Genomic DNA, 24,579 nt, shown 5'->3' with positions numbered 1-24,579 from the left:
TTTTGCCTTTTCTAGGGCCACTCCTGCGGCATATGGAGATTCCCACTGGCCTGCACCAGAGCCACAGCAATGCAGGATCCGAGCCGTATCTGCAACTTACACCACAGTTCATGGCAACGCCGGATCGTTAACCCACTGAGCAAGGCCAGGGATCGAACCCGCAACTCATGGTTCCTAGTCGGATTCGTTAACCACTGCGCCACGACGGGAACTCCAGAAAAGGAATTCTTAACTTGACATGTTCATGCCAGGATTGCCACATATATGACCTCGTTTACTCGCTCAAGTAATACTACGTGCAGGTATTACTATTGAAGATTATAACGATGAGCCCAAAGTCTCACAGATGCTCAGAGTCAAGACCAAGACTGAAAGCCAACTTTGGACAATTTGGGAAATGGTTCGTCAGGTGACATCTTTATCAGTCAGTGTTCTGAACTGCCAGCAACTGAAATGAAGGCCTGAACAGAAAAGGATTCCTCAAAGGGTAGTTCGGAGAGTTCGGGAGGGGTAGAGACCTAGGTCTGGGGTGAGAACCAAACGGCAGAGCCGGATGTGAGGACAAGACCACCTGCACCGCTGAGTGCTGGAGGCTGACATTTGCTCATGGACGTGCCCAGCCTTGGACACGACTCTGGACATGGCCACCACTGCCAGCCAAGTGGTCACTGCTGCCCAGGAGCTCCATCTGCTGCAGGTACTTCTCCTCCTCCAGAAAGGGTCCCCACTTCCTGGATGACCAGCCTGAGTCAGGTCTGGGTAGCTGCAGCTCCTGGTGGAGGCCAGGACAGGAACCCCTGCGCTGGGCTGGCAACGTCAGGTCCGGCCATTGTCAGCTTGTGTCTTGGGAACACAGACTCTGCCTCCCTCCAAGACTCATGGTGGCCGATATACAGGGAGGGGGTTCAGATTCTGGGGGGCCAAAGAGAATGGCAAATGTCTGCTCAACATTGTTCCCGGGCTCACAGTGTATGGGGGGTTGACCACGGGGTGGGGTGTGCAGTGGGGGTGGGGGTGGGGTCCCAAAGAAAAAGAAAGCAGCTTGGTGTGCAGAGGCCCAGCCGTGGGTCCAGTGCCTGAGCTCTACATCCAGATAACCCCCCACTGGACCCTCAAGGTGGAGAGAACAGGGCTTAACGGATGAAGAAATGAAGGCCCAGAGAGAGGAAGGGAAGTGCCCAGGTTACGGGCATCATGAATGGAAGCTCTTCTCTTGCGCCCAGGAAGGTGGCTTCTAACCCAAACTTCTTTTCATTACGCGGGGACCAGGGCATCGCATCGCAGGAAACAGGGCATTTCTCAGAACCAGCTCTGCCTGTTTGACACTTGATCTGGGCTGGGGAGGTGGGGTGCGGGAATGAGCCTCAGATCAGATGGGAGATGGAGGGCGGATACGTGTTCTGTGCATTTATTGTGTCTGAACTGAATCCGCCTCTTGTCTGCGCCTCCCTTGGGAGGGGCTGTGTGGGATGCAGTGCTGGGGGGCGGGGGGGAGGGCGCGGGAGGCAGGAATGCCAGATCTTTCAGCTGGGAGGGTGGCCGACTGTCTCTTGTGCGTCAGCTGCTCCCGTGGGGACCTCCGAGTGCATTTCTCCGAGGTCACAGCTGGAGGCATCTTTGGCCCTGTGGGGCTTCAGCTGACTCTGGTCCAAACCACCAAGTTTCTGCCCCAGAGCATAAGGGCAAAGCCCCAGGCTGGGCCTGATTGATACCCTGGGCTGAGGTCATTGACCAAAGTGCCCAAAGGGAGAGGAATGTCCCGGGCCTGGACCTTGGGCCTTGCGAGTACAAGCACCTTGAAAAGGGGTGGTCCTCCGTGGCTTTCCGTGGTTGACCTTGTCTGCTGGCCTGCCTGAGCCATAAACCCCTGGGGCGACTTTGGCCTGTGAGCCTGGAGAGGCTTCTGGTCCTGGGGGTGGTGCCCTGAATGTGGAGTCGCAAAACCCTAACACCTGTTCCAGATCTGCGGGGCAGCATCAGGTGAGACAGCCCGGAGCAGTCACTCCCCTGCACTAGAGCTCAGTTTGCTCTCCCCTCCAGGGGATAATCGCACCCTGAGGAATGATGGAGCTTGTAGATGCGGACGCTTAACAGCAGGCAGGACAGAATAGGTCCTTGGCGAATATCTGTGGACAGATGGAGTGGACAATGGGTTGAATTAACCTGGAGCTGCCCAGGAAGGGGTGTGTGGGGTTAGGACTGAGGAGTGGGCGGGATCAGAGGCACCATATTGCGGGTTTATTCAAGTTCTTAAATAACTTGTCCAATGGCACCATTTTAAAGGTGGAAAAACTGAGGCCCAGAGACAGGAAGGGACTTTCCTGAGGTCACAGTTTGACTGAGTCCCTTTCGTACCTTCTCCTTCTTAGTCTGGCTATGTTCTTCTCCAGCGCACTGCCTTTAAACACACAATGGAGGCCCTGTCAGTCCATGAACTACTGGGGATTTTGAATCCCCATGCAGGAGTAGACACATTTTTAGAAGGAGGAGTCTTGGTTAATAATCCCTGGCTGGGGGCTTTGTCGAGGCCACCAAGCTTTGCGAACCTCTGTTTCTTTTACCTGCAAGATGGAGGTAATCCTGCTCACCTCCGTGATGATTAAATACCTGGCTCATTGGAGACACTGAAAAGAATCTGTGGCTGCCCAGATAGCATCAGAAGCCACGTGTCTTCTGTTGGACGCTGGCTTTCAGGGCAGCGTCCCTGAGAGGGCACACGGGAGGGGGACGTGGCAGACGGTTCTCCGCAGGAGGACAGAATCAGACTCAGCACAGTGAAGGGATGAGGACAAGCCAGCTGGGGGAACCCCGGTCAGGGGTGCCCTTCTCTGGCCCGGGCACCACCATCCATAACATGAGGGGGTTTGCTCAGGCGATTTTACGAGCGCTTCTCTCTCTGATGTGTAAACATTCTCTAAATGTATTAATTTCAAAACTCCTGGCACTATTATCCAGAGCCACATTTCCTACCAGGTCAGTTTTGAAAGAATAACCAGGCTGCTCATTAGTCTCTCTGCCCATACAGGCAATTCTGGGGAGGGGGTGGGCAACACATTTTCTGCACTGGGCACATGCCAACTTTCCAGCATCTCATGTTCTCAGCTAATAATAACTGTTATTCCTACTAGGCGGCTCACTCACAAAGGTCCCTCTGTGCCAAGGTGCCTGGGGCTGGGGTCTGGGCACATGGATTTGGCAATCTCCTCCCTCCGAGAATGTGTCAACACCTGCGAGACAATTAACCAAATAATTTAAGTAAAAAACCCCAGCACTTTACACCTGAAATATGCTAATAATTGAGAAAAAAAAATCTGTGGGAGTGTTTCTGACATTAATTATCTGAATAATTGCCTCGGATATTCATTTAGCATATTTAGAAGGAGCCTCCCTAAAATGAATTTCCCCCAAAACAAGCTATACAGTTCCTCAATCTTCCCTTCCAGACCCAGGAAAGTGAATCTTTTGTTGGCGGCCTCCTTGAAAATCAGAATGTAGAGAAGAGAGCTTGTTTTTTGGAGTCAGGAACACCTGGGCTGGAATCGTAGCTCTGTCACTTCCTGGTATGTTCCTTTAAAGCAAATCACTTCACTTTCTTGTCCTTCATAAGGATAAGTCAGCCGGTGTGTATCTGGGAGGGGGCCCTCGAGTGGTCCAGAGGTGTTCCCTGAGTGAGCGAGTTGTCGTGAAGAGGCCCAAGGCGATGCTGAGTGGAAACTCTCTCTTTGCTGCTCTCTTCTATACCCTGCAATCCCAAATCATGGCCCCAACGTTCACAGGAGCCTCTCCATCTGCCTGGAATGTTCTTACACCCTTGGCAGCCTAGCAAACTGTTCCTCATTCTTTGCGACTTTCAAGGGTTTCTCTCTTAGTGAAGGCTTCCCTGACACCAGTCTACCCTACATATCCAGTCTGAGCTAATCAGCCCTGTACTCCCATATGTATGCTCTCACAGAGCTGGGGAAAAGGCGGGTCCTTGGTTTGCACATGGTTGAATGACAGAATGCACTGGAAGGTCCTTTTACAGATGTATGTAGACCTAAATAAATGTGAAGAGGCGAGGATTGTCCCACTGGACCTGTTGGAGCTCATAGCAGTGTTTGGTGTGTCCAACATATTTGAGGAATATCTGTTGAAATAATAAATGAAACAATAAATGAATGAGTGAAATGGAGACTTTCCGTCATTAGGTCAGAGGCAATGGACAGTATCTTGTTCATTCATTCAATATTTATTGTGTACACAGGCCGTCAAGGAAAAAGAGCAGACATGGTTCTCACCATTATGGAATTTGCCTCTATGTGGGGATCATTACACAAGAAACTGCAATAAAATTGATAAGGGTAGAAAGATACGGAGATAGAGTGCAAGGGAATCCAATCTAGTCTAAGCGTCTGGGAAGTCCTCCTGAAATAAGTGGCTCTTAAGCTAAGTTCTTAAGTATGAGACGAAACTAACTGGAGGGAGGGGCGGAGATGATGTTTCAGTAATAGAGATAATAAATGCACAGGTCCAGAGGAGGAGAAAGGCAGACGACAGGAGAGGCTGAGGTTGATGGGGTGAGTGAAGGACACGTCGTAAAGGGCCTGAGAAGCCCTATTAAGGAGTCTGGGCTTTGTCAAGGGTGATGGGAAACCACCCAAGGACGTTCAAGGTATGAATGACAGGTTTTTAAAACTTAATCTGGCTGCAGGATGGGAAATGAATCGGAAGCAGGCAAGAGTGAGGGAACAGCAGTCCAAGAGAACCGCCTGCTTTAGGAGAGTGAGAATCTAAAGATGAAGATGACATGTAGAGTAAAAATTAGTGTGCATGGTTTAATTGATCACGGAGGAGTTCCGGTTGTGGTTCAGCAGAAACAAACCTGACTCTTAACCATGAGGTTGCGGGTTTGATCCCTGGCTTCCCTCAGTGGGTGAAGGATCCGGCGTTGCTGCGGCTGTGGCGTAGGCCAGCAGCTGTGGCTCCGATTGGACCCCTAGCCTGGGAACTCCATCATGCCGAGGGTGCAGCCCTAAAAAGACCAATACATAAAATAAAATGATTGCTGAAAGTCTCATACATGGCCATATATGTTATGGAGAATTTGCCATCACCCTGATTCCTGATTCCAGGAGCTCCCTGTGTGACCGGGGAAGACCCCCTTCACACAAACAGTAAAGGACCTTATGGAGTATAGGCTTTCCCCTGGACTAGGAGCAGTCCCAGTAATGCTAGGGAAAAAGATGAAAAAATGTGGTAGGCTGAAATTTGCTGGGAAATTATCGTGTCCAAGGTGAGGGCTGCCCACAGCACAGACGGGGAAACACAGGTGATGAGGAGAAGGAGGGAGAGGGTCTCAGGTAGAGGCTGGAGTGGGAACATCCTGCCGTGTTGATCCAAAGAAGACTTACCTTGCAGCTAAATGGTTGGAAATATTGAAAGTGCTGCTTTCTTTGGACTTGACTTCTCACCTGAAAAAAAAATGTTCTTGTTTTAAGATACAGAGACATTTGTCTGTGGTAGGTTGGACTGTGTCATTTGGAGAGGGGCACATTGAGCATCATATCAGTGTGAACTGGGTTAACTGGTTGGCATGGGCTGGAGTATTTGTTCTCCGAGAAGAACTGGAATGGACCGGTCAGGTTATGTTGGATTCAGTTATTTGAGTACTAGGTGGAATATGATGGAGTTTGTGGTATGATGGAAATATTGAGCTGGCACAGGTCAAATCTAATTGAGTCGTGTTTATTGTCGTGGGTTTCTGTGGTTAATCTAGGCTTAGAGGAATGCCTTTGGCTGTGGCCTGAATAGAATTCCAAGTGGCCGACTTGGAACATGTTGGAATGGGCAGGATGACGTTAGGTCGGCCTTGGTTGGCTGAGGCTGGTCCTTTGCAACATTTCTCAAACTTCCTGAGAGAGTGTGGTGGATCCATTTTGGGGATACGTTTGCAGGAAAGGGCCCCTGCTGTTGTTTAGTGCTGTGGACTCCTGGGCAGTCTGGTGGAGCCACATCTCAGGCAATGCGTAAATTGGGCCCATTGTGCTCCCCTGTCTGCTCCATTTTTTTTTTTTTTTCTCTATGAAATAAAGAGATGGAAATTCCTGGCAATTCACAAAGCACGCCCTGCTTTATCCGGTGGGCCCCTGGCCCCATCTCTTGGGAAGTCGATGCCACTGATGAAGGAGACTGAGGCTGGGGGGGATGAGGGGGGGAACCTGCCATTTGCAGAGCCCTTGGGATGGGCTCCTCCGTGAACCTTCGGAGCCTCCTGGGGATTTGGCACTGGGGGCCGGGCAGGGATTCCAGGGATTCCAACTTGCCCGTGGGTGTGTGGAGGGATGTCTGCCCATGGGATGGCTTGCATTTGTCCCCCATGACCTTCATGCTGACACGATCCAGAGGCCCTGAAATGGAGCAGCCCTGGGATCCACAGGGAGGCGTGGGGGGTGGGAAGGAGAGGGTCGTGGTCCCTCACAGAGGCAAGGATGCAGGCAAGAGAGCTGGCTGGCTGGCCTCTCTGATCTGAGCCCCCAGCTAGAAGAGGCATAAATCAGTCCTGGTCAGCAGAGCCCTCCGGGCCCATGTGCCTTGGCTGGACCATGAGATGGTCAAATGCCTGGAATGACAGTCAGGGGACTCTCACGTGAGTCCCACTTCATGTTCTGTTGTATGGGTATTTCCAACGCTCAAAGCCTCTGCTCCAGGGAGTTCCTGCCATGCCTTGGTGGGTTAAGAACCCACCTAGTATCCATGAGGATGTGGGTTAGATTCCTGGCCTTGCTCAGTGGGTTAAGGGTCCGGGGTTGCCAGGAGCTGCGGTATAGGTTGCAGACACAGCTTGGATTCCCACATGTGGCTTGGACCCCGCTGGGGTGTAGCCGAGCTGCAGCTCCGATGTGACACCTAGCCGGTCACTTCCATATGCATAGGTGCGGCCCTAAAACGAAGAAAAAGCAAAAACAAAAACCCTCTGTTCCCACCTCGGTGAACCAGGGACCCTGACGTCTCGGTCGGGACAGTTGCTGGGAGATTAGGGCGGAGCCAAGCTCAGAACCCAGGGCCCAGGAGGTGCTCAGCTCTGCGTGTGATCACGTCCCCCCTCTGCCCAGGAGTCCCAGCGAGGGGCCACTTGGCCTGAGCAAAATCGGTGTCTCCTGTCCACTCCCAGGTGACCTCCTGTAACCCCCTCCAGCCCGGGCAGGTCGACTGACCTGTGACCCCAAGGTGTTGACAGAATCTCTGACCTCTGGGAAGGAGCGGGTCACTTTACTGAGTTTGTGCAAATAGATAAAGAACAAAGTGGCCCATAAATCAGGGCAACAGGAAAAACAAATAATTCACCCCCACCCCCGGAAAGGAGCAGCGGGGTGGTGGTTGGGGGATGAGGGGACGGAGGTCGAGGCATGTTCCCTCGGGACGGCTTCTGGTGCAGTGGAGACCCCCTCGTCACCCGGCCCTGGGGAGTGGCAACGTTGGAACGAGGGAGGTGTGGGTGGGCCAGGACACCCCGGGCCCAATGCCCCTTTCCTGGAGGTCTCTCCCCGGAGCCTGGTCCCAGCGGGAAGCCTGGCCTGGGCGTGGGGGAGAGAAGGTCTCTTTCTTCTATGGGCATCACCAGTTGTGCTAAGTCTTCGGGAAAGAACAGGCCAGGGATAATTAAATTAAATTATTTCCTTACGAGGCCTCTATTAAAAAGCGCCCCAACCACTGCCAGTGTGATGCTCCACCCACCACTCTTGGCCCCTGTAACATGAGGGGTTCAGCCCTGTCCTGCCTGCCACTCCTGCCTGGGATGGAGAGACAGCAGACAGCACGTGTGTGGGGACGGTGGGGCCGTGCAGTGTGCTGGGAGCCGGCCACCCACTTCGGACCCTGCCTGGCTCACCCGCCAGGAGAGTGTGGGCAAGGGACGGACACCCCACCCCACCCCACCCCACCCCCTGCTTTGCTGCTCTGGAAAACAAAGACGGCCAGCCGAGGTGCTGCCTCCTGGGGTTATTCTGACACACGGTCTAAGACCCCAGGCATTCTACTGGGTGTTCGCCAAGAAACATTTCTCCCCATCCGCCCTTCTGGGATGCTGCTCCATTGCAGAGCGGCTCCAGGGTGTTCACGGAAAGGTCAGGACTGAGGAGGAAAAGCCTGCATGGCCTGGTGGGCTCTGGCCAGGCCTCTGCCCATTGCTCTGGGCCACGCTCCGTCTGCTCCACCTGCACCCCTCAAGGCTCTGCACGTCCTGCTCCTGAGGTGACCAGCATCCCAGGGTCCCCAGGACTGAGGGGTTCCTGGGATGCAGCCCTTCTGGGGCAGCCTGTGTTCCTCCGAGCAGAGAAGCTCTCACCACCTCGGAGCCCCCCCACCCCACTTCCTCTCTGCCCAGGCCTCCCCTGACCCCCAGATACAATGACACCCCCTCTCCCCTCGCTCTTTTCTCCAAAGCCCCTTTTCCTGCCTGGAACATTGTTTACCTGCTTCTTTATTTATTGGTCTCTCTCCTTCTAGAAGGTAATTTCTCCTTTCTTTCTTTCTTTCTTTCTTTCTTTCTTTCTTTCTTTCTTTCTTTCTTTCTTTCTTTCTTTCTTTCTTTCTTTCTTTCTTTCTCTCTTTCTCTCTTTCTCTCTTTCTCTCTCTCTCTCTCTCTCTCTCTCTCTCTTTCTCTCTTTCTTTCTTTCTTTCGTCTCTTTAGGGCCGCACGCGGCACATGGAGGTTCCCTGGCCAGGGGTGGAATCGGGGCTTAGCCGCTGACCTACACCACAGCCACAGCAACGCCGGATCCTTAACCCACTGAGCGAGGCCGGGGATGGAACCCACAACCTCATGGTTAAGAGTCGGATTGGTTTCCGCTGCGCTCCCACAGGAACTCCTAGAAGGTAGTTTCTAGGTGAGCAGGGAATTTGCTTTTGTTTCTTATTTTTAGAGAAGGTGGCCTGTCATTCGCTAAATAACCCCAGGGGCAGGTCCTGTCACCGTCCTTGTTCTACCGGACCTGAGGCTGGGAGGCGTTCCAAGGCTTGTCCACACCCTCCCTGCCGTGAGCCAGCCTTTGAGCTCCGGGGTAGGGGGCACCCCTTCTATTTCTGTTTTTGTTTTGCTGCTGTATCCCCTGGAGCTTAGACAAGAACTTGGCAGGTAGTAGGTACTTGATACACCTTTTTATTGAAGGAGCAAATGAATGAATGAATCTGCTGTTCTTGGATCTAGATAAAAGCAGAGAAAAGGCCAAACGGGCTGCTTTTTAAAATGAGGATTAAAAATAAATTTTCTGGCTGTCCCGCGTTGACGGATGGGGGGGTGCACTCTCTTGCACGAAGCAGGAAGCGGGCTTGGATGCTCAGACTGGAAAAGGAGAGACAGGGAAAGTGCAATAAGACTTCAAAGCGCCAACAGCTTCTCTTAGGCTGTGTCTGAACACGTGAGGCCCAGAAGTGAGGCAGTTAATCAGGTAATTCCAGGCCCCTTCCACCCAATGGCCTCAATTATCTGGCTATTTGAAAACTACCCGTTTTATGGGTAATGAGTGTTAATAGGCTATTGTCCGGAAACAGCCTCTCCACCGGTTTGCTCTTGGGCGTTCCTGAGGCCCCCGGCAGCAAGAAAAGTTCGGGTCCCTCTTGGGAACTCCCTCTCTCTTTAAGAGAAGGAGCTGACAGCCTTCTTCTGCAGGCTGCTGTCAGGATTAAAGAGCGGGCAGAGCACGGGGTCCAGGGCCTGAGACCCTGGCTGTGAGGCGAGCATTCTTTTCACCGTGGTTATCACCTTCGAGTCCCTCCCCCATGTCTGAAGCCTGACCCTCTGACTCCCTGCCCCCCAGGCCTCATCGCTCGAGTTCTGCAAATCCTCTGAGTGCAACGGGAGAGCTGGGAGAAGAGGACTTGCTTGCTATCCTCCCTGAATCTCCCCCAGAATAGAGCTTGTCCTTCTGGGGGAAAATTACTGAGCCAAAAAAGGAAAAGAAGAGAGAAAGAGAGAGAGCACAAAGGAGAGGAGACCCATCTATTGTGCTGGGTCTTTTAATAACACTTCCTTTTTTTTTTTTTTTTATTTTCCCACTGTACAGCAAGGGGATCAAGTTATCCTTACATGTATGCATTACAATTACATTTTTTTCCCCACCCTTTCTTCTGTTGCAACATAAGGATCTAGACAAAGTTCTCAATGCTATTCAGCAGGATCTCCTTATAAATCTATTCTAAGTTGTGTCTGATAAGCCCAAGCTCCCGATCCCTCCCACTCCCTCCCCCTCCCATCAGGCAACCACAAGTCTCTTCTCCAAGTCCATGATTTTCTTTTCTATGGAGATGTTCATTTGTGCTGGATGTTAGATTCCAGTTATAAGTGATATCATATGGTATTTGTCTTTGTCTTTCTAGCTCATTTCACTCAGTATGAGATTCTCTAGTTCCATCCATGTTGCTGCACATGGCATGATGTCATTCTTTTTTATGGCTGAGTAGTATTCCATTGTGTATATATACCACATCTTCCGAATCCAATCATCTGTCGATGGACATTTGGGTTGTTTCCATGTCTTGGCTATTGTGAATAGTGCTGCAATGAACATGCGGGTGCATGTGTCTCTTTTAAGTAGAGTTTAATAACACTTTCTTATTTAATCCTCACTCACAAAAATCCTGTCCAAGGAGAGTACTGGTTTGATCCCATTTTGCCAGATGGGGAGGCTGAGGTTCAGAGGCTTAAATACCTTGTCTGAAGTTAGGCAGCCAGGAAGGGGTGAAGCTGGACCCGAACTCAGGGGCCTGTGGAATCCTCAGCGCCAGGGCTTTTAGGATTACACGAGTATTGAACCTAGAAAACCAGGGCTGGAAAAGTCTTGTGAGATCTTGGCATCCAAACCCTTATTTTACAGATGGGAAAGGGGAAGACCACGGCAGAGTGGAAATAGTGGTTGGTGGTGGCCTGATGCGAATGGTGATGCCAGGATGGCTATAGTGACAGCCAGCATTTAATGCACATCTGCTGGCAGGGGCCGAGACCGAAGGCCTGGGTCCCACTGTGACCCCCACTCCTGCCTCCACCCTCTCTGCTGGTGCCTCTGAGGTTCCAGCCTTGCTTATAGCAGCTGCTACATGGTTGCCCAAAAGCCTTCCAGCAGGAGCCACTAAGGTAGGTGGCCCAGGTTCCTGTTGCAGCCAGCTCTGTGCAAATGCCCCACATGCTCCTCACCGTAGTTGAGCTGCTCACTGTGGTTTTCTGGTCTTTCCTGAACTGCATGGAGGTCCCTAATGGAGGGTCTTGGTGTTTTTGTCTCGGGGACGGCAGTGCCCAGCACAGGGCCTCTCCTAGACCTTGTGTGATCGTGGCAAGGAATGAGCGAGTAAGGGGGACTTGGCCACACAGCTCTTCTCCTGGCTGTGTGCTTCCCCCACCCCCGACCTTAGGCTCCCTGAGGGACACATGTCCTGATGTGGCTGGACTGGTCACACTGGGTCACGGGGACAGAGTCATCTTGGGACGGGTGGGAGAGGGGCATTCTGATCTTCTGTGGCTGCTTCTCATTCTGCTGGGACATCCGCCTTCCTGGGAAGATGAGGTGCACGCCTGGGTGTCACCCTGGGCAGCAGTGGTCCCACACACTGCAGAGCCCACGAAGGGCACAAGATTCCGGGTGGCCGAGAGACCTTGGGAGGGGACAATAGATAGGTCCCTTGAAGGACTAATCTCGCCACCATGTAGGACAAGCAGGACTTGGAATCTGTCTTCAGCTCTGTCCTTGTCCAGCTCTCCCAGGCCCCAGCCCCAGGGCAGGGGGACACCCCTCCAAGCACAGGGCTGCTGTGCACGGGATGAGGGGCTGCTGAGGGGCACCAGGGTGGGGATGGGGGCTGATGTCGAAATGAGCTGAAAAAAAATTTTTTTACGATACTCATTTATTTCTCTGGGAAACAATAAACACTAAGAAGACAACTCAATAATCAATGAAAATTAAAGAGCATAACTGGTATAATTCTAAATAGCATCGCTGGAAACATTCTTTACATCAACTCTGCCAGTTGCAGTCAGCGTTCACTTGAGCTGATATTAGCACTGTCATGCAATACAGTCTACAAGTCAATCAGCAAATCCTGAGCACCAACTGTATGCTCAGGTCTGTCTCAGATCCACACAAACGTCTCCGAGCCTCCGTCTTCTCCTCTGTGAAATGGGGTAATAATGCTTTGCATACCTCAGGCTCCCTCCAGGAGGGCCAGTGAGGGCCAGAGAGAGATAGTTGACTTAGGGAGGCCACTCTGTTAACAGCAGCCCCCTCTGCCTTCCTGTTCCTACCTCCAAAGGCTGACAGCTCACATGAGTAAGGACACCAGGGCCGAAAGGCCAACCCTTAGGTGCCATCAGTGAGGTTGTTAATGTTTTCCCAAAGAGCTCTCTGTGTGTTATTTCCTTCTAGCCTCACAAGAGCCCAGCATGTTGGACAGGGCGGCCTGAAGACCAGTCGGCAGAGGACGGATGGTTCCAGGTCCTCCTGCATGATGGTCAGGGGTGGGGGCTGGGACCCAGATCTCCCCACTGCCCACCCGGCCCCGTCCAGGGCACTGAGATTGCAAACCCTCCCACCTAACAGTCCTCGGGAAGAGGACTCAGCTTTTTGCCTCCTAAGCCCCTCTGGCCATTTTGTCCTGGTCAGGTTGGCCCTTGACAGGGTGGCAGGACCGTGGAGGTCAGGCTGGACTCTAACCTGCAGGGGGCCTGAAAGACAGTCACTCTCTGGGGCCGGGGTCTCGCCCCTGTGCCCTAGGCTGCCGCAACTCCCTCACCCAGCCGCGTGCTCCTGCGGCAACATCCAGAGGCAGGCGTTAATTATGTGAAATCATAAACAGGTTTCAACACCCCTCCCGGCTGGCCAGGCTGAGCTGCGGGCACACTGCCTGCTGTGAGGAGTAGGGCATAGGTGTCAGCAGCTTGGGTGCAGAAAAGCAACCTGGGGGAGGCAGCTGCCAGGCCCAGGGCTTCAAAGGAGGCGGCGCTTCTCTGAAAAAAGGTTTTAGGGATTGGAGAGGGTGCTGTGCTCAAGTCTGCTCTGCCTCTTGCCAGAGCTAAGGGTTTAAGAGGTAAAAGGACTGGTCAGACAGGGTCCAGAGGGGAAACTGAAGCAGTGGCATGAGAATCTGCAGGGGGCGCCGAGTAGGTCTGGAGAGACGGCCTGACCATCAGCCTTCTGGGGCTGTTGGGAAGATCAGCGGACATAAAGGATGAAGGCTCCAGGAAGGGCAGCCCCCTTCTGTAGTCCTTGCCATTGTCACAACACTCCTCTTGCTCATCCTAGATTCTGGGCACACTCCTGGGCCCCTGCGAGTCTCCCCTGGAGGTCAGCCAGAACCACCCAGCTCTGCCTGCCCTTCTGGGCCTCTGCTGTGTGTCCCCACTCCCCTAATGTCCTTTGTCACTCAGTTTCACCTGTTCAAATACTGTGTTTTCTTAAAAAAACCCAGATGAGAGCAATGATAGATACACAGAGCAACAGGATGATTCTGTGTTGTTATGTCAAGTTTAAGAAGCCAGATATAGGAGTTCCTTGGTGGCTAGTGGTTAAGGACCCGGTGTTGTCACTGCTATAGCTTGAGTCACTAGTGTGGTTCAGGTTTGATCTCTGGCTCTGGAACTTCCACACATGATGCAGGGGTGGCAAAAAAACAAAGCCAGACATGAAAGAGAACATACATATCTAATTCCATTTCCATGAAATTTTGAGACAGGCAAAGCTAAACTACGGAGACAGAGATCAGAACAGGGGTTGCTCCTAGGTGGTGGGGGAGGCTAGGATGGGCTTTGTAGGCTGGTGAAAATGTCCTTTATCTTCACAGCAGTGGCAGTTCCACCGGGGACCTTCTTCAGACCATAAAAACTAGCACTGAAAATCTGTACATTTTATAGTTTGCACATTCCGTATCAGTAAGAACAAATGATACATAATTCATAATAGCCATAAAGGGTGAGGCAAACCAAATGTCTAGGAGTGAATAAATAAAATGTGTCATATCCATCCAATGAAATATTATTTGATATTAAAAATGAAATTCTGGTACATGCTACGAAATCATGCTGCAACATCATGCTACAATATGGATAGAGCTTGCAGACATATGCTAAGTGAAAGAAGCTAGTCCAAAGTCATACTATATGATTCCATTTAAACACAATGTCCAGAACAGACAAATCCATAGAGACAGAAAGTAGATGAGTGGTTGCCTAGGGCTGAGAAAGCTGGGACTGCTAAATGAGGTAGCATTTCTTTTTCAGGGGCATGAAAATGTGCTAAAAGTTTTTTCAAGATGGATGCCCCAACAGATTGGAACTAGAGTCAAATCCCATTCTGCTGAGTGGTGTTGGGCAAGTCATTTCAATCACTGAACTTCATTTTTTTCATCTGTAAAAATAGGGGTGGTGGATGGAGCACTGGGGACAATGCACATCCAGAATTTGCTGCGTAGCACTCAAGAAAGAATCATTATTTTCTCTGTTTTATGGATAAAGAAGCAAGGTCTGGGACAAAAGACGAGCTTGGCCTAAGAGAGCAAAGCTGGTCAGTGGAGATGCGTCGTCTAGTACTCAGGCTCCTGGACGTGGGTCCTCCTGGTCTCTGTTCGTCCACTGGCTCACTTACCGAATGGTCTTGTTTCCAGCCACAGTGAGCAAGGCCGCAGATACTCAGAAAATGCTTGCCTTGAATTTAACACAGTACAAAAGAATCAGAGGAGTGAAAAACACCCCCTTAGAAAACACCTAATTTCTAGATCTATGTCTGTGGTGTCAGTGTCCCAACCCTAGAACCTCAGTCTCCATTGACGTTGGCCTCTAAGTGAAGATGCACACACTCTGTCTGCTGGACAAATCATGGAGTTGGAGGGTCCTACACAGGAACTTGTAGAGTGGGATGTGTCTTGCTACCAGCAAAAAAAAAAAAAAAAAAAAAAGGAGGAATGTCCAAATGTTAAGTAATGACAAAGAAAGACCTCTCGTTTGCCAGAGTATGTGAATATTTGCTGTGTGCCTATGTAAGAGAAGGCCAGTGTAGTCCCCAGTTCTATTCGAGTAGGGACACATGGTTGACAGGAGCCAGAGGAAGTGCCTTCTACGTGTGTGGTTTAATCCTTCCAGATGCACAGCCAAAAATTCTAGTACAGAAAGCATGGCATGAACCCGAGAAGATGGGGACCACCGGCTCATCCATTGGCTGTAATGACTGAAGAGCCTGGAGGGGCCCAGACTTCTCCCCCAAATAAACAAGTGCAAATATGTCCTCCACATACAAATTCCCCTGGAGTCTTTGAACGCGAAATCCGTGCAACTTCAGAGGGGTGCATGTCAACATTCCCTTTCTGTGTGTTGACATTGCAGATAATGTCATTTCATCATACATTTCATTCTTTTGACCTTCCTGAGACCCCCCCTGCCCTCTCCCTGTTGAACAGCTGGTGGGGCCGTGGCACTCCCAGTGTTACCTAACCTGATTGGCCAATGATTTCATCTTCTGACCTGAGTCAACAATCCTGGGGCAGGGGGCGGGGGTGGGGGAAGCCCAATCCCTTCTGGTCAACTCTCCAGCCTGAGAGTTTTTTGTGAATTACACTGGGGAGGGCAAAGTGGGAGAAGAAAGCTGTGTGTTTGTTTCCTCCACTTTCTGAAATCTTAATGTCCCTCAGCCCTTTTTTTGTTTTGTTTTTTTTGGTGGTAAAATATACATAAAATCGATCATTTTAACAATTTTCAAGTGTATGGCACAGTGGCACTAAGCGCATTTCCACTGATGTGCCACCATCACCACCATCCATCTCAAGAACTTTTTCATCATCCTACACGGAAACTCTGTACCTATTAAACAAAACTCCCATCACCAGCTCCTAGTCGTGTCCATTCTACCTTCTGTCTCTATGAATTTGACTAGGTACCTCCCATTAGCAGGCACACAGTGTTTGTCCTTTGCTGTTTTGCTTAATGAAGAGTTAGCATAATGTCATGTTGTGGTGTATGTCAGAATTTTGTTCCTTTCCAAGGTCTGACTAATATTCCATTGTGTGTATATACCACATTTTATTTATTACCAGTATTTTTTTTATACCATTTATTATCCATCGGCTCTGTTCTAGGCACTTTGGTGTATAGGTGAGGAGACTAATGAGATTAATTTAGCATTTAGACATTCCTAAAATAAGAGATGATTAAATCAATATGCTACTGAATGGTGGTTGTTGTGAGGTTAACAGAAGGAGACATTTCTGAGGACTGGTCTAATCAGAGGTTTGAGAAGTAGCCTGAAGCACACAGTTTCCTGTGAGCCTATGGATTCTCCCTTGTAAATTATCCTATTTTGTTTGTGTACTTGAGCAGGCAGAGAGGATGGTGAGTTAACTGGCAAGGTGTCAATTTCCCCTCTATTTCTGAATAGTTTCCCATTATTGGCTTGGCTATTTTGTACCCTGCTGTGGGTGCCTCCACTTCATTATCAGCTTTTCTTATTATCATTTGCTATTTTAAAACCATTTTTCTCCTGTTAGGTTGTCAGTGTGTCTTCTGGGCTGAGGCAAAGTAGGAAAAAATATACCTTGTCTGTTATCCATCTGTCAACTTGATATCCTTTCCTTTGAAGTTATTGATAAATTTCACCCAACCCTTCCCCCCAACATCCTGCCCTCCTGTCATCTCTCCTTTCTGCTGCCCCCCTCTCTCTTGTCCACTGGGTCCCTCTGGAGTGGATGGCTCAACATCAGTTCCCTTCCCTCTGGTCAGGAAAGTGACCAAGCAGAGCAGGGCCTGAGTTTTCATTTTTCTTAGTCCTTTCTTGCTTATCATTCTTCAGATTTGGTGCTGTTTTGGATATCTTAATTAATAAAGACGTAAACTCTGATCTGTGAGGCTTTGTGGTATTTACTCATATTAAGATAGTTTCTTGGAGGTCCCATCATGGCTCAGTGGTTAATGAACCTGACTAGCATCCATGAGGATGCAGGTTCAATCCCTGGCCTGGCTCAGTGGACTAAGGATCTGGTGTTGCCATGAGCTGTGATGTAGATCACAGACGTGGCTCGGATCCTGCCTTGCTGGCCAGCAGCTAGAACTGTGATTTGACCCCTGGCCTGGGAACCTCCCTGTGCCACGGATGCAGCCCTAAAAAGAACAACAACAAAAAAAGATAGTTTCTTAATTTTGGTTTATAATGAAAAAAGTCTTTCAAAGGGCAAGCATAACTTATGAGGCTGGTCCTCTCTCCCAGGAATGTTCTAGCAGTACTCCACCGACTGCTACGGTCCCTTGTATTCATCAGCCGGTTCCCCCTTCTTTGCCTTTGCCCAGCGGCTCCCATGACCTAGACGTTTCAACAAACACGCCGCGCATCTTTCTGCTGTGGCACCGCTAAAGTTTGCCGCACGGGTGTTTATCAATGCCTGCCTCTCCCTCTTGAGCTGAGCTCTTCCAGAGCAGGAACGGATGCACAGCAATGAATGAGTCCATCCTTTCGCTCGAGCAGCTAACAATGATGTGGGAACTCAAACGCAGAGGATGGAGGTGCAAGGAATATGCTGTGGAGGGAAAAAAATCATCAAGCGTACAGAGTGAGGTTAGGTGCCAAGGAGAGTTTTCAGTTAGAAACTGAAAAGGATGGGAACAGTGAAGGAAGAAGCGGGGCGGGACGGGCATTTCAGCCACTGGGGACGGCGTGAGTGACGGCCTGGTGGCCGGAAAGTGGAAAGTGCCTTCGGAAAATGTCACGGTGGCTTGTGATCAAGGAAGACCGTGGCTTGCCAGCTTTGCCATCCGAGTTTATTCTGGGGCCACGTGGAGCCGTGGAAAGCGGTGGAGAGGAGTGGCTGTATCCCCGGCGTGGCTTAGGAAGATGAAGCGGGTTGGCGAAGGCAGGGAGGCCGAGGCTCTGGCGGTAGATCCGATGAGAGGTGGCGAGAGTGGGTGGAGATGGGGGGGGACCGAACTGCGGGTGCGTCCCCGAGCTGGCGTTTCGCCCCCTCTGGATGTGTCTGTGGGCAGAAGAAAGTGGATGAAGCATTTCTTCACCAGTGGGGCCGTTGCCAGAAAGAAAGTTGCTCTCCCAGGCCTAGTGTTTATTGTTCTCTGTCACAGCCTATTTTCTGTTACATAATGCATCAGGCTGACCCCTACGCTGCAGACTCTGCCCCAGAGGGCTTTGTCCACCTCAGCCCCTGGGCCTGTGATTGGGCCGCTGGGCTGACAGGCCCCCTGACCAGCCCTTCCTCAGTAACCCCCCAGCGGGGGTGGGAGTGGGGCTTGCAGGACAGCTGAGCCCCTGGGAGGGCCTCCACCCTGGTCCAGGCGGAGAGATACAACTGTGGGCAAATCAGGGCCCAGGGGCAGAAACACAGCTCCACACCTGCTCACTGGCCTCGGGACCCCCATTGACTCAGCTCTCTGATGTTACCTGCAAGGGAACAAGATTCTGGCAAAATAAAATGTGCTAGAAGAGTTTCCATGTGGTTCAGTGGGTTAAGGACTGGTGGGATTGTCTCTGCTGTGGCTTTGGTTGCTACAGGGGCTCAGGTTCGATCCCTGCCCCGGGAACTTCCACATGCTGGGGCATGGCCAAAAGCCAAAAAACAAACACAAAATGCTGGAAATGTCGAAACAGATAAAGTAGAAGTGGGACCACTCTGACTCAAACTGGGCCATCACCTCGAGGACTGATGTTGTCGTGGCCCCTCTTATCTCTCTGGTCTAAAGTGCTGGAGAAAGAGGACACGGTTAACTTCTGGACAACTCATAAGTGAGAAGAGGCCTGGGCTGAACCAGGAGTCACTCAAGTCCAGCCTGGAGACTCGGCAGATCCAAAGAATCAGGCTCTGGTCTCCAGACCAGCCATAGTAGTACAGTCAGGAACGTAGTGTGTGTGTGTGTGTGTGTGTGTGTGTGTGTGTGTGTGTGTGTGTGTGTGTGTGTGTGTGTGTGTGTTGAAGGGGGGAGGTACAAGAGGCTGTTGCCTAAGTTGGTGCCAGCTTGGGCCCCCTGGTGGAAGCTGAGAGTGGGCACAGCGCCCCATGGCTGGGGGCAGCTCTTCTGGCCCCCAGGGGCTGCATGAGAGCAGGGCCCAGGGAGGAGCCACCTGCTCTGGCCTTCTAGCTACAACCAGAGATGCTCAAAGGGGTGGTGGGGTGCAGAACCCTGTAAGGCAGGACAAGAGTCTGTTTCTGTACATGGAAATATAGGTTCCTCCATAACTGCTCTGGCAGAACCCCAGGGCCCCTCATCCAGCCATGCGTCATGTATGAGACTAACAACCAGGCAGTATGCACCTACCGCCCCGGTTTCTCGGTGCTGGAACGTGGTGACCAGGGCAGAGGAATCCCCTCCCTGCCCAGCGCCCATCCCACAGCAGCTTGCAAGCTTTCCCCACTCTGCCAGTTAATGCTGATTCCACCACAGCCGCGTGACAACCTCCCTCTTCGGGAAGGTAAAGGACGGAGCTCAAGTTCAAAGGCTAAGAAGTGGCCAAGCAGATCCCATCAGCCGGGGGCCTCCTCCACCCCCCCGATGCTCAAGGAGTGGTGAGGAGCAAGTAGAATGAAGAGAGAGCCCTTTGTAAACGCAAGTGCACCGAACACGATGGGGCTGTCATCCTGAAGCGTGGGAGAAACGGGAAGGGGCCCCGTCTGGAGGTGAGCAGAAGGGGAAACAACCCCTCCTGGGTGCCCTTGGGCTTTGGGCTGCGGGGGCGATGTCCTTTGCTTCCCTCTGCCAACGCCTGCCTCCCTCTGTCTTCCTCTAATCTCTCGGCATGCGTCAGAAATGTTTGTTTTGGAAGCTGAAGGGCCAACCTTGTACCAGTTAAGACGAGTCCACCGCTGGACAAAAGGCAGTGCACTCCGACCCCTCTGCACACAGGAATTCGTCCCGTCACCTCTGTGTACCATCCATAACCCTAAAAGACGGGCCTGTCATCTTATCTGGCAAGTGGGGTTTTAGCAGCCCCTTCATTAAGCCCGGAGAACAAAGGCGGCTGGGTGAGGGTCCCGGAACGTCCAAACACGCTGTCACCCCGAGTGTGAGGCTGAGGCTGCCTGGGGAGGACCCGGCGCTGTTTACAGATGGGAGAGATAACGGCGGAGGAAGCCCGTCTTCTTTTCCTCCTCCCCCCACCCCCATCGCCCCCTGGGGGAGGGGGTCCCTGACCACCCTGCTGCTCCAGCTGGCCTGGGGGCCTTTCTGAGCTCCTGGCCGAGGAATGCAGGCAGCCCAGGACCCCCGCCTTCACTGAGAGAGGAGGGGAGAGGTGGGGGCTGGGAGCCCACAGGATCCAAGACTCTGATTTTATAAGGGCAGGGCCACTGCTGCTGAGGGCAGGGCCGTGGAGAGCAGGAACTGAAGCTAAGGATAGGAGTTGGAGTCACCCACTCTGAGCCAGAGTGTTCTGAGAACTCTCTCGTTCACACTCCACCCAGCTAACCACCCCCCACCCCCGGGACCGGCAGCCCCCGTCTCTGTCCTCAGAGACAAGGGGCTAATCCAAGGCTGCTTGGATGCTGCTGGTGACAGGGAGCTCACTCCTTCTCTGAGGGTCTGTTCCTTTGGAGGACAGCTTGCCCAGAAAATCCCCCCCACCCCTGGGGCTGGGCTATATTGTCTACCCCCTGTGTCGGCAGGTTGAATGTTCGCCGTTTTGGCTTTATGCTCTAAGACCCTCCTGGGAGTTAGAAACTTTCTAGTGGATGAATTATTAATTTTTCTTTCTTGTCTTTTGTCCTTTTAGGGCTGCACCCACGGCATATGGAGGTTCCTAGGCTAGGGGTCGGATCAGAGCTGTTGCTGCCAGCCTATGCCAGAGCCACAGCAATGCAGGATCCGAGCCATGTCTGCAGCCTACACCACAGCTCACTGCAAGGCCGAATCCTTAACCCACTGAGTGAGGCCAGGGATCGAACCCGCGACCTCATGGTTCCTAGTTGGATTTGTTTTGCTGTGCCACGTCGGGAACTCCTGGATGAATTATTATTATCCTCGCTGCCACACAAACTCATGATAATCATCATCATTATTCATGAAAACACCTTGCACTGAAAGAGCACTTCTTACTTTTCAAAGTGCCTTCACACCCAAGAGTTTATTAGCTTATCTGAACAGCCCTGGAAAATGGACATGAATTAACCTCTTTTTTTTTTTTTTTTTTCAGATAAGCAAACTAAGGCTTGGAGAGCTGAGAGCTGAGATCACAGGCCCAGGCTGTAAGAGGGAAGGTGGGACCAGAAAGAATCCACATTGCTCTCACCACCTCAAGAACTCTGAGGGCTGTGCTCACCGCTGTTCTGAAGCATCACTTCCGCTCTGAAGATCAGGGCAGCCCGATTTCCCACGCGAGAGCGGATAGGTACTGTTCCAACATTCAACAATTCCATGTTAGAAATACACTTGAATTTGCACGCTGGAAATTTTGAGAGGTAGTGGGGCCCCTGTGCCTGGAGTTGGGAGCACCTGAGCTGAGGAAGTGTAGATATGAAAAAGGACACGTGAGGACCGCTGAGCGGTTGGCGTAAATGAATCACCATGTTACTTTTACGTTTTAATAGCAGGAAAACGTCTTCTCTTCTCAGGCCCTCTTGTTAGGTTGGAGGACTAAGGTAGGCGGGCACATGTGGGTTACAGTGATGTGTGTCAAAGCAAGACAGTGCTGCCTCTCCCAGTGCAGGGGTGCCAGCCTCCTGGACACTTCCTGGCTTGTTCACAAGCTCTTTGCAATCAGAGATCCGCAGCACCGACCCACAGGGCTGCCCAAGACCCTGGGGCACAACTTTCTTCAGATCTTGTTTCTTTTTTATTTATTTTTTTCTGTTTTTTAGGGCTGCCCCTGGGATCTGAGCCATGTCTGTGACCTACCCCACAGCTCACAACCATGCTGGATCCTTAACCAACTGAACAAGGCGAGGGATCGAACCCTCACCCTCCTGGATGGGTTGGGTTCATTACCGCCGAGCCACGACAGGAATTCCTCTTTAGTTCTTGTTTTATTCATTCATTCATTCATTCATTCATTCATTCATTTACTTATTTATTATGGCCCCAGAGTGGCTTATGGAAGTTCCTCAGCCAGGGGCCTGAATCCACAGCCACGCCAGATCCTTTAACCCACTGCTTCGGGATGGGAATTGAACCCACGCCTCTGCAGTGACTGGAGCTGCTGCAGTCGGATTCTTAACCCACTGTGTCACAGCAGGAACTCCTTGTTTCCTTGATTTAAGTCCTCTTGTCTCCCCTCATGACCGGCAGAGCTCTTCCTCCTGCTGCCCTGACCTGCTTCGGGGTCAGACGCTATGACACCTCCTCCAGGAAGCCCTTCCTGGTTTCCACTGCCTGCGGAGACCCCAGTCTTCAGAGAGTCCCAGAGCCTGCCTCTCAGAGCCTCTCATCTGGCTTTCAGGGTGCAAAGCCCCTCCTCCCGGAGGTGCCATGTCCCCACAGGGCACTCCTGCCCAGTTCAGCCTCCGCCCTGGCCCCTGTGAGACTCCCCAGCACCAGCAGGATAAATCACCCTCTTCTCTGGGCTAGGCTGGGCCTTTGGGTTTGTTCTGTTGCCCCCTCGTTCCGCATCTGCCTCCTGCAGGCTGGTCATCACGCAGACGGGATTGAAGAAGGCATGTCCCCCCCGGCTTCCCTCTCAGGGTGGAGCAGCCATCATTCCTGGTGCTCAGCTGCCCGGAAGTCTCCCTTTCAACCTCGTGGTGGTTAATTTCATGTGTCCACTTGCCTGGGCTAAGGGATGTCCAGACAGCTGGTCACACATCACTTCTGGGTGTGTCTGTGTGGAAGGTTCCAGAAGAGAGGAGCACTGGAATCGATGGACTGAGTGAAGAAGTGGATGGGCATCACCTGTTCCCCGAGGACGCAAACAGAACATAAAGATGAGCCATGTGCTCTCTGAGCTGGGACCTTCACCTTCTGCTTTTGGGCATCACGCTTCTAAGCTCCTCAGAACTTTAGACCCAGACTGAATTCTACCACCCACTTTCCTGCTTCTCCAGCTTGCAGATGACAGACTGCGGGGGTTTGGAGCCTCATAATTGCAGGAACTAATTCTTATACTAAATGTATATAAAATGTATGTTTATATAGAAAACTTCCATTGGTCTGTTTCTCCGAGCATCCTGATGTCATCCTTCAAGACTCAGCATGCGCGCACACACACGCGCGCGCGCACACAACACATACAACAATGCATGTAATACACAATATGCAACAAACATACGTTGCTCATAACCACTTCCAGCTTCTAATGTCAACATGTTTGCAGCCTCTTTTTGCAGGATAGGTAAGGGGCAGAGTGGTCAGAGAACAGCCCTCAGTCACGCTCTCTGTGCTCTGATAACCAGGACTGACTCACTGTGTGATGGTGGGCAGGTCCCCTGACTTCTCTGGGCTTTTTCTGCCAAATGAAAGGATAGCTCTCACATCTGGAAGCTTCCTCTGGTCTCCCACTCTAAGATTCTAAGACAAAGTGAAGAAAGCTATGCTTTCTGAGTCCTGCTCCTCAGGAAACGGGGGATGTGCTTTCCTGTCTCGTGGGAAGACCAACTCACGAAGGTCCAGGCGCCGCCAGAGCGGGAATGCAGGCTGTGAGGGGGAACAGAGACTGCGGAGGCACAGAGGAACCTCCTGAGGAAAGAAGGGCATGAGGGAGACCCTCAAATAGCACAGTGGGATCTGAGAAGTGGCAGGGGGACCGGGAGAAAAGTTGAGGTCTGCATTGAGTCCCCCCTTTCTCTGTCACTGCCAAGGTGATGTTTACCTCCACCTACACCTTCCTCCAGCCCCAAGCCCAGCCCTGTCCTGTGATCAGCAAAGTACCTGCAGTTCAGACAAGCACGTGCCACTTTGGGCAGCAGGTGGAGCCCCCGCCCCCTACCAGCGGGAGCCCAGGTGGCGCCTTCCTCCCCAGCTGGGGTGCGGAACCCACTTTCTGGCATCAAGCGGCATCTTCCCTCAGTGATTCCTGCCTGGTGCCCTGAGACTTTTAATTCAGGATTCCAGGTATGTAATATCCCTATACCAAGAGAGGAAGGAGGCCCCCTACCCAGATAAGCTGATGTCTTTGTGGACAGTTGTCACTCGGCCGAGAGGACATGCAGAGGTGGGGACGCCTTCTCAGAGACCGTTGAGGGAGAGCAGGAATGTTCTGAGGAGTAGAGGCGGCGTGGGGGTGGGGGGCTTGGTCCTGGTCCCTGAGGACACTTGGAACAGAGGGGCTGGCTCGTCCCAGCCAAGGTCCCTTCTGACAGTGAGGGGGCAGGGGCTGGGGGCTGCCAGCTGGCCCATTTTCTTGCCTGGATGTTTGGGGACTTGGGTTGGAATTCCCAGCACACTGGGAAATAAGCCCCTTCTTGGGAGAGATGGCAAGAGCTGGTGGGAAGCGGATTTGGGGACTTTAGGCTCAATATTACTTCTTCCGATAAAAAGGCGTTGGCTTAACCTTTCTGTCTTCTGCTTAATCACTTTCAGAGGCTCATTAGACTTCGAGGAAGTAAACTTTCAAATTCAAACCACATGCCATCCACAAAGAACAGAAGCCCCACCTCACCACCACCCCGGTGAAAGGCCCATGGGTTCCCAGCTTGGGACCGTTCCCATGG

At 51.8% G+C, this 24,579-nt stretch overlaps 1 long non-coding RNA gene across 4 annotated transcripts; it reads left to right on the top strand.

The window, feature by feature from the left end:
* The first annotated feature begins 1,826 nt into the window (after positions 1-1,826).
* On the top strand, positions 1,827-23,069 carry LOC110260052 (uncharacterized). 4 transcript variants are annotated; one of them, XR_002342838.2, is made up of 3 exons: positions 1,827-1,980; positions 21,132-21,326; positions 21,796-23,069. It is a non-coding gene; the product is annotated as an uncharacterized LOC110260052 (long non-coding RNA). The 4 variants fall into 4 exon arrangements; XR_014839810.1 differs by lacking the exon at positions 1,827-1,980 and adding an exon at positions 19,432-19,620; XR_014839811.1 differs by lacking the exon at positions 1,827-1,980 and adding an exon at positions 19,820-19,911.
* The last annotated feature ends 1,510 nt before the right edge of the window (positions 23,070-24,579 follow it).

This window comes from Sus scrofa, chromosome 3 (genome assembly GCF_054392235.1).
Source record: "Sus scrofa isolate SSC_HxYL_T2T_F1_AM1 chromosome 3, Sscrofa_HxYL_maternal_Yorkshire_Landrace_v2.0, whole genome shotgun sequence".
Taxonomy (NCBI): domain Eukaryota; kingdom Metazoa; phylum Chordata; class Mammalia; order Artiodactyla; family Suidae; genus Sus; species Sus scrofa.
Note: the sequence above shows the minus strand (reverse complement) of the source record. Positions and strands in the feature narration are given on the sequence as shown.